Source organism: Pinus tabuliformis, chromosome 9 (assembly GCF_031772625.1).
Source record: "Pinus tabuliformis cultivar Carrire ecotype Pingquan chromosome 9, CPIR1, whole genome shotgun sequence".
NCBI classification, from domain to species: Eukaryota; Viridiplantae; Streptophyta; class Pinopsida; order Pinales; family Pinaceae; genus Pinus; species Pinus tabuliformis.
This window is the reverse complement of record NC_142307.1, coordinates 1,164,159,540-1,164,170,600: the sequence shown is the minus strand read 5'-3', so window position 1 is coordinate 1,164,170,600 and position 11,061 is coordinate 1,164,159,540.

The window sequence follows — 11,061 nt, the reverse complement described above, 5'->3', positions numbered from 1 at the left end:
GATCTATAACACTAGGAAGATGGGAAACCCTTCCATTATACATGGCTATTGATTTTGATTGCTTTGACAACCTGGAGAACCCTCGGCAAGTCACAGTTCCCTAATGTCGACCCATACTTGTGCAAAGTTGCGAGGTATGCTTCGATGTGGGCGTTGAATGATCCAAGTCGGGTAGTAGAGAATAATTTATTTTGGATGATGTTTGAGATGGATCTACACACTATGGTCAACCAGTAGCCATGACTATCATCAGTGTTAATTAAAAAATATTGTGGAATTACGAACTTCAAACCAGATTCCCACAACATAGACATACAAGCGAAGAAAGATGTAGAGAGAATATGGTATGAGTTGCCCTATTTGGTCACAAAGAAGGATATTTTTTCAGTAATATCTAACTAGTCAAGCGTGTGGCTAGACCCCAACAATGAAGCTAAAGGAGATCAGGCAGGTACCAGCAAAACAACGAAGGTCACAAGTGGTATGCTAAAGGAGGACACAATGAAGGTGCCTCAAAAGGTCACTGTGGACCTTGGGAAGAATACCGCGCAGGAGCCAGAGCGCATAGATGAAGAGGAGTTGGACATAGAGGAACCAGAGCATGGTGGAGAAGACCCTTTTAAGGAGACAAAAGATATTGAGTCTCCTTTCATCCTAAAGAAGAGGAAGAAAACCACCACTTGAGGTGCGTGAAAGAAGCAGAAGTATGACAAGATCTCCAGAGCTATAGGTACAAGTGAGAACGATTCAAGCGAGCGTCGTTCAAGCGAGCAAGAATCAAGTGAGTGTGGGAATGACAAGTGTGACACCAGCATTACCTTCAACATTGGTGGTAAACATAGAGGTCTGAATAATGCCCATTCTAGGAGGGTCATTGCGTTTTAATACCAAGGTGGATTAGGCAGCAACATCATACGGGAGGAATTCAATGCTAAACTTAGCAGCACTGCCCTTTCAAGCATGAAATTACACTTGAGTTAATTTTAGAAATTGCCACCATTTGTTGCTTTTTCCTAGATTTTTAGCATGCAAGTCATAAATCTTAAACAATAAAATATATTTAATGGATGCTACCAGAGCTCATTTGCAAATTCGATCTTGGAGCTTTAGAATTCTTAAGGCATGTAGGAATCTTCAACATCATCGGTACAACTTTTTCGAGTAAGTTTTGCTTTTCAAGCATTTTGCTACTTTTTTTGTCAATTTTGTTTCCTTGGCTTGTGTGAATGTTTTTTTCATGTTTTATTGAATTATCGCTGGCATTTCAGTTTGTTTTAACTTGTAAAAGTGTTGTTTCAAGTTTTGTATTGTCTTTCTGTGCGGATGGAGTCCCCTAGGTCTAATTTTGTCTAAGTTTTGAGTCAATTTTGATGTAATAATTTAAATTATTTTCATTTTGAGGAGCGGGGCACAAATAGAGTAGAATGTTAAGAGTCAAAGGGGATTTTGAGTAGGTCAAAACCCCTTAGTTTGTAAATGGATGGGTTGTTTCGATTTCTTCCCATGGTTCGTGGAACATGGTAATGTAATAGAGAAACTATAAAGGGAAGTCATCTAGGAGTCATTAGGCAGTGAATTTAGTTGATGGATGATATCTTGAGTTTGTTTTGTCTATAATTTTGTCTTCTGGCAAAGGGAAAGGCTCCTACAACTGAGTGCATGGAGACCTTGGCAAGCCCACAGCTGAGTCCGTGGGCCCCTACAGCGGTGTGCACAGGGTCAGAAGAAGTGTATTCATTGAAGATCTGGAGTAAAAAAGCATGATTGAAGCAATTCCATGTTTTCTTTGTATATTTATATGTTTTTGTCTTTATGCTTAGTTATGATTTGATTTATGTAATATTATTTTAATTGCACCGTGAAGATCCTATTGAGAAATGGCACCAAGAAATTCTAGTTTAATTTGTCCTTGAATCAAAATGTGAATTAAAATTGAATTCTATTCTCATAGCAACTTGTAAATAATTAATTAAGTTTAATTAACTTAATTAGCTTAGGAATTTTGAGTTAGAAGTCTTTCTGAGGTCATGTATATGTTCTCCTTATATTATAAGGGTCTAGGATGAGTTAAGTATGAGTTGTAATTAGTTAACTCAGTTTACTGAGTTAAGTCCGGTTAAATTAGTTCCAAAATGTTTGCGGAACTAATAGTTAGTTAACAGTCAGTTGGTGCACTAATGCATTAACTAGTGCTACTCTAGTTAACTGAAGATTCCCTCATCAGAAACTCATGCATGTCGATTATGAGAAAGACCCAGTTGAGATTAGAGTGCAGGGACAATGTACTATTTGTTCTAGATTTTTTTGAGTTGTACCAAGTGTGCATGCAATCAAGAATTGAGCTTAGAAGGGATTGCATAGTTTTGGATGCACTAATTTCCCTTTAAGATAGGCTAATCAACCATAGGAATTGCACAAGGAAATAGGACTTGGAGAGCTACTGAATTGGCTAAGTGTTGGCCAAGAGTTTGCTTGTGAGTTGGAGATTTATTTTACTGAGTGCTGGGATTGTTCTTGTGAGAACAAGAATTATAATCTCATCTTGATTTTCCGATATATACAATACAAATAGTGGGGTTTTGAGTTGTGGCTTTTCCTGGATATTTATTGTGTTATGTGTATTTGATTCTCTTCCTCTTGTCAATTATTGTTTTGTTCAATCTTTATGTGCTTCCATTGTAAAGAGTAGAAGTAGATTCTTGTCTCTTGCTTTAGTACAGTGCATGAGCTTGTGAATCTACAGGAAAATATACATGGTATTGGAGTTTAGAATAGTATACTAGAGGAGATTTCAAAGTTTTTGAGTTTAAGGTTACAGGTGAAATTCAAATTTGCATTTCATACTTGAGGATCGGCAGATGGCATTCTACGGTTTGTGGCTCGAGCATGCTTTGGAAGGGAACTAAAATTTTATAGCCTAGAGGGACATGATGGAGGCTGTGTTAGAAGATAATGGCTTCAAGGAATTCATTGATCAAGAAGTCCCCAAACCAGCAACATCAGATGCATAGAACTTGGCCGAATGGAAGAAGTGGTTGGTGAAGGCAAGGCAGATAATTCTTGAGGGAGTTTGAGACCACATTGTCTCGAGTCTCCATGTGGTGAAGTAAAATTATAAGTGCAGACACAAACAATTCTTCTAGCCCGATAGTGGGTCTAGCCACTAACAAGACATTCTATGGAAGACTTCCTTAGGTTAGAACCAATTAAGAGGGCCTACCTCTTAGTACGCTTATCCCGTTTGGTGATTACCTTGCTTGCTCACTCCAGCTATCTCCCGTTTACTTCTTCGAACACTTAAAACAAGTAAACAACAACAAACAACAACTATGATAATAGACAAATTGTAATTCAACCTACTTAACAAGTCAAGAAGCATTAACCCATAAACATGTGAGATGAAACATTATGTAGGAAATCAATCGATAGTTGCATATATATTAAATCAAGAAGAGATTACAACCATTGTCTTTACGTTGTTGTTCTCCTCCGACAAAACCAGGTTCCCACACACCTCCATTAGCATTCCATGATGGCCTCAACAATGATAGTTTCAAGGCTCTTCCCTTTAGTCTTCACACTAAAAAAAATTCACACTTCTCCCTCACACACAACTAGAGAGCTACAAATATGAATAGCTTGTTGTTTACTCCAAACTTAATTAGCACTAGCACACCAACATTAACACTACAACACTAGCTTGTGCTTGGGAAAAATGGAGGCTTATATAGAATGAATGGATGGGAGATGGTTCCTCTTCTCATGGGAGGTCTTATCTCTTGAGGTAGTTCCATCCTTATAGGGGAAAGGAGCCCAAACTGACATCCTTGACTCCATCCAACTCAACCATTTACCAGACTTCCATTACGAAGCTTCTAGAGCTGGAAGCTTCAGCTCCTTATTTAAAAAAAATTCCAAAAGAGGATCGACGCAACTGAAGCAAAGCTCAGTCGCTCCGGTCGGCGCTAGGGATAGTTTTAATCCCTGCATATCGGCATGAGGAGGACAAGGGTCATTAGTATCGGTCTTGTAAACTGGGAAAAACAAAAGATTTTTGGGAAATGATGCAAAAGGGAATTATTCTTCTCATGAAGAGGGACACAATGGGAGTTTCTTCATGAAGGGGAAGCATGTAGGGTTCAATATAGAGGTCCTCCAGGATCATGGAATGGGGAGTACAAGGACAGTGACAAAATGATGTGTAATAGATGCCCCCTAAAGCGTGAAGGCCAAACTAGAGTGAGGGATGAAATGCTTTATGAATTAGTGCGGGGAACAAGAGTCTGTCATCGAAAAACTTGCAAGAAAGTACATATACATATACATAACTGAATTTTTTTTCAAATGATACATGAATCATGGCATGGAAGCAACCATCCAGAGAAAGATCATGTAAACGGATCCAGGCATGGGTGCAGCCATCAGATAAAGAGGATCATAATGAAACCAAAGTATGTTTGCAGCCATCCAATAATGAGAAGGATCACATATGATAACTGATGGTATGGTTGCAGCCATCCATCTAAGAGAGACATGTATATCAACATAATCATGTCACACTACTTTGCAACCTGGAATTTTTTTATCTGAGGCTAGGGTCTTGTGCTCCAACACAACCCGATCAAAGTAAAAATTCTAACATGTGAATAGATATGTTGACATCGAACATGCTAGAAAATCGCTTGATTACCATCCAATGATGTGAATTGTTAACAAGCACGAGAGAAAGCACCAATAATGACAATGGTCCTCAAGTTACTATCATGACAATTCATGAAATGTGAATAGAGGAACTGAAATCAAACACCCGTGAAATCACCCGATCAAAAGCCAATGATGTGAACTTGTCATCGAGTGCGAAGATATTGCCATTATGGCATGCAAGATCTAAGGTACTGGAAGGGAGTCTCTCAGTCAGCTTCTTGGAGAATGAGCTAAAGTCAACAGGAAGTGAATGTGTCAAAGGAAGGCCATAATTTATCCCACATCATCAACATGAGACAAAGGGATGCAAAATTATTTTGGATGATATAGAGAATCAGGGGTAAGTGTAACTGCAGAAAAACAACTCTTGAACATATTGGTGACACGACTAGAACTTTGGAAGCTTTTGGATCCATAGGATCAGTGGTCATGATGATGTGGTAGAGATCAAATGGAAGGCAAAAATGAACCCCCCAACCCAGGAAGGTCAACGATAAAAAGGAGGATATCCCAACCTGACACGAAGCAAAAAGTGTCATGTCCAAGAGTGAGCTGTCGACACAACTGATTGGATTTCCAAATTCCCCTCCACCATTTATGGTAGGTACCCCAATTATTTTTTAATCGCAAGTTTGAAGGGGATAGAATATTCTTGCACTGTAAGTTCATCCTTTGGACGAATCCAACCTAGTAAGTTTAACGAGACCTAGGAAGGAGAATCTCATGTTCGTCATGGTGACGAATCCGATGTTGTTTAATATTTTAACGAGTCTGACAAAGGTGTAACTTGGTATCCTTTTCATGCTTAGAGATTTTGAAAAAGACATGGAATATAAAACTCCACGTGGTCCCTTTTCATACATTTGTGTCTCTCGAGCCCGAAAAGGTAGACAACAATACTTGAGAGAATCACTTGACCATTTCAGTCAAGAAATACATTTTTCGTAAATAGTGCATCCCAACCCGAAAAAGGGGTAAACGTATACAGGGTGAACAATTTTTCCCAGCGTTTAACGAGTTTAAAATGATAAGGGCTCGGTTATATTTTCATGTTTAAAGGGTTAGAAACAAGCTTGAAAGCGGACCCCCCATTTTATTCTCTTTTATGAGTCAAAAGGGAAAAATACTCGGCAATCTTTTCATTTGAGTTTTATGAGTCGAGAAAAGAGCTGAAATGTGACTCAACATCATCGTCGAACATCCATCACCTGTTGCTGCACAAAAAGGGTAAAGTGCATTATCGAATTCTTAAGGCAAAATAGGTGAAAATACTTTAAAAAACCCTAATATTTCATGAAAAACTGAATAAAAGGAGGGAAAAGTAAGTATTTTTTTACCATTTACCATTTTACCTTGCTGTGAAAAACTTTTCACCCACTTTTTCCCTAATTTTTCCGTAGCAGATTGTAGGAAATCCAGGAGGTCATTCGCCTAGCTGCTAGCTGTAGGTAAGAGCCAAGGCCCTAATCTCCATTTCCATACTATTTATTCTTGTTTTCATCTACTTTTTGGATTTATGAGGGAGTTTTTGGTAAAAAAAAATCGCCCTTGGTCGGCGCAATTTCCGGGCACGGAATCACGCCAACCAAGGGTAATTAAAATGCCCGACCGCGCCATCGACGCAACTATTTTTAAAACAAGCACGCCGACATCGTGAATAAGGAAAAAGACATTTTCCTCTCAAAACCATTGTTTGAATCCAAATTTTGTTTTCCAAAAATGATTATTGACTTGAATACATGGTTTTTGCAGGAAAGAATCGTCGAAAATGGTAGATTGGAAAGAAAGTGAGCATGAAGATGTGGACACCCAGGCACTAAATGATCCAAATTTCCTAAACGCTTTGAGGAGTTGTGGGATCCTCAAGTTCTTTCTCACACCAGTGATATGGGATCAACTTGAGCTACTTCAATACTTGATTAGTCTCTAGGACATAAATCAAGAAATATTCATCATTGGTGACTAGGAGTTGGAGTTAGAAACTTCAGACATATATTTCATCATAGGACTGTCCCAGAGAGGGGAACCAGTCAACCTATATGGGTCACGACCGATTGGGGCAAGCATATCCATGCTACCTTCCAAACATTGCCCTGAAGCCCTCAAATCCAAGAGCGGCAAGATTGAGATTTCCACTGTGTGAGATTTGACACTTATTATGTTATTGTTGACTATCAACATAGTGGTAGGGTCCATGAGACTAACAAGTCGAAAATTCTATATGCTATCGACTATACAACACCGATGATCTTCAATTGGGTGGAAGCCATGAAGACCAACATAAAATTCCAGCTGAAAAAAGCTAAGGTGGGGAATCTAAATCAATTTTTCTTCGAATATGTACTAATGACCTTTTTCTTGGAATGGGTGTCGATGTTCTAGTACTAGCTGACTGAGGTAGATCCACCAATGCCATGAGACCCACAAGTGGCTCGTTGGAGTCATTTGATGCCTAGGGTCACTTGGGGCTAGCATATGTCCTATAGGCCCACCTTATTTTCATGGCTATGACGACAGCTAATCGTAGTGGAGGACTGGCCATACAGCAGTATTGACTTCTGCGGAGATCCGGACATGCCGTTGCCAGATGGGGACGATTTCGATGATGAAGGTAAAATGTCAAATTTTTGTTTTGTTATTTTTTAATTTTTTTTGATATATATGTGTTTATAACATTTTGTTTTAGCAATGTAGATGTTGGACCAGAGCGTCCTGCTGGGATGTCCCCGATAGCAGGCGCATCACTCGCTAGTTTGATGTCACTCTTTATCAGGAGGGGAGTGACAACAAGGACGAGATCATGAGGAACCTTGAGGGGTTGACTCATGGTATCCTAGAGTATGCGGCCTGGGTGGGAGACATCCCACACCAGTACTAGAGGCATACGGTGGGAGTATCGAACCGAATTCACCGATTGTTGACTCATGTTGCATGAGCAGTTTCATGCTATCATGATCACCATGTTGATTAGTTCCTAGGTCTAGCATTTACATTTTTGAGGTTTGCATGCCACAGATATATGAGGCATGCGAGCCGCCAATGTTATTTGAACACACATATTATTTTTTGCGGTTTTGATGTATCAAACATTATCACCATATATATATATATATATATATATATATATATGTTGTATTTTCTTGCTTACTATGGTACAAATGATTTGTTTTGGCTTTTCACATGCTTCGTAAATGTCTATCCAACACATAATTAGATAATGCGTATGTCAATGTATTAATGCATCTAAGGATATGATGATATGTAATGTAATCAAAATTTCTTTCTAGTAGATGAATACACAGATAAATTCTCAATATTTGAGGGTTTCTAATGGAATATTGCTCGTTGAGTTGAAGGAAAACAAGCTATGAATCTAGGTCGACAACCAATTCCCGAATGTCAAGAGCAATGGCTTTTGAGAACAATTGAATGATTACACTATATTTAGCAATATTATTAGTTGTGTGACCTGAAAAAATACCTTGAAGATCAATCAACTCACCATGGGGGTGATAAATAGCCCATGCCGTGAAGGATAGATTCTAGGTACTATGGCAAGCACATAAGCGAAACCAATGTGAGGAGTCATAGACATCTACAAAGTAGGGAAAAAAATAGTAAATAGGAAAGTTGTTTGAAAACTAACACACCAAACCACACTGCATAAAAATGAATGACACACTAATGTACACAAGTAACCATGCAAGATGACCTAAGCATAGTACTTTTTAAGAGATTCCATTCTCGGACTCGAGTAATAAATCAACACAGATGAACACCATAGTTTTACCATTGTCATGATGAGGAAGCATCGACTCGACCAAATAATAGAGGAGAACTCGTAAAAGGCGTTGCCCCCATGCCCCCTTGTTGGAAATAATACTGAGAGGGGGCAGTGAATCAGTATTATCAAGCCAAATATTCCATTTTTAAAATTCAGAGGATATACGCTACTTCAATTAGTAAAACCCACGTATATACGCAACTATGTAGAAGGAAACCCGCGTATACAATGCAAACTTATGATTTACTTTATCTTTTAGATGTTGATTATTAATCTGTGTATCTGAGTGAAATAGACAGTAACCAGACCAGTAAAACAGAACAGAAGACAGTCACACACAAGAACACAAGATATAAGGTGGAAACCCAATGTGGGTGAAAACCACCTGCTGCAATTCGTCTCTATCTTTCTTTAATTAGAAACTTCCTTTTACAATGTACTGGTGCAGTCCTTTACTAGTACACAGGCTAAAACCTGCAGAGAGCTACAACCCTCTCTCGTTTTCCAGCTTCTCCTGGAAGGGAGCTACAACCCCCTTAGCTCTTGTACTAGCAAAGATACTAGTACGTAGGTGCTGGCCTACTGAAGGCTACAACCTTCTCTTTCTTCCAGGGACCACGTTTCATAAATTTTCAGACTGGATCCATGAACATCAATCAATCATCAAGTATATCTACATCAAACAATCTCCTTTTCCCCAATTAGCACTAAATCAAGTAAACACTTCTCTGACAGCTGTACCCAGAACACAGTAACAATAACCACACACCAAATTCTGAACCCAGAATATTGCAGCAATAAACAGAGGTAGCGAGATCATAATTTAAAAGATATACACTACTTCAACAACCTGAAACCTGCGTGCATACGCTCCTGTGTTTGGACCAACCTGCGTATACGTCATTTTCATTCACTGAACCAGCGTGTATACGCTCTTTCACTTCACCGAACCTGCATACAGATCTATAATGAATAATTCATTCTTTCAAATATTCGGACACTAATTAACCCAGATTGTCAGATTTATAGATCAAGCATGCGCCTCATATAACAGATCAAAATCATACAAAGATACTATTATTCAAGCTTAAAGATTATGACCCATCAATAGAACTTATCCTTCTTTATGCGCTAAGGTTCCTCCTTCATTCAGATCCAGATCTGCACCATAACCCGAATCACAAATATTTCAGATCTAGCACTTCTTAGATATTCAATTCATTCAGATTGATTGCCTTGCCAAATGATCTCCTTCCTCTTTTATAGTCTTAGGCCTTTCACAATACCATGGTCCAAAACCATAATAACACAATACCATGAACCTAATACATGGGGTCAACACTTTTGGATGCAATACCACGGACCAAAGCGATAGGATCAAAAACTTTCGGACAAATACCATGAGCCAACCATGAAAGTGTGTGAACTTTTCTCTTCATGAAAGGCACTTTTCTCTGCATGAAAGTGCATGAACTTTTCTCTATATGAAAGAGACTTTTCTCTACATGAAAGTGCATGAACTTTTCTCTACACGAAAGAAAATTTTCTCTACATGAAAGTATGTGAAATTTTCTTTACATGAAAGAAACTTTTATCTTCATGAAAGTGCATGAACTTTTCTGCACTATAATTTATCATCTGAGATGAGTGGGTTGCCATCAAGTACAACATATGTATCATAATGCCAACAATCTCCCCCTTTGGACTTGATGGCAATAAAAACCAATCACTCTCCCCCTTTGTCATCAAGGGCAAAGGGTAGACCAAGATAATCTCTTTCCTAGATAAACTTTCCGCTGCTCATACTCCCCTTGAGTACCTGCTGAAATCTCTGAATGAGATCCCCCTTTGTATATGATAAGGTGTACCACTTTTTCCATGATTCCTATGAGTACATGCTGAAGTCTCTGCTCTATTGAAGTGTGTTGTTCATGCTCCCCCTGACTATAAGCAAGGTCATTCAGATCAGAAACCATGATTTCCTTCTGTTCTTTCTCTGCATTTGTTCCACCTGAAACCAACAACAGCTGTGAACTAGAACCAAAAGCTTCTAAGATAATGCCAATAATGCATCATTAGAAGTTTATTTTCTCCCCCTGAACCTGTGTCAGAAGGTCTTTGTCAGACCCAATTCAGATTATCTCCACCATAACCAGAGCCTGTCCCTACTGATATCCATCAAGCGTCCATATACGCGACTATATCTACACAAACCTACGTATGTACGCGGATCCTCCTCAGGCAACTCGCGTACACCCATTTTTCTCTGAAATAGACAAGATTTAACAGCAAGATGATGCATCAACTACCCCCAGCTTCTGTCTGAGGTATTCAAATGTCTCCCTAGGTAGTGGTTTGGTGAGAATATCAGCAACTTGTTCCTTAGAAGGAACATACTCCAACTTGACCTTTTGTTCCAACACTTGTTCCCGGAGAAAGTGATACTTGATTGGTATGTGCTTGGTTTTTGAATGCATGACTGGGTTCTTAGAAATGCTGATTGCACTTGTATTATCACATAAGATGGAGATAGGTGGTGTACAAGTGATTTGAAAGTCCTGCAAGGTTTGCAT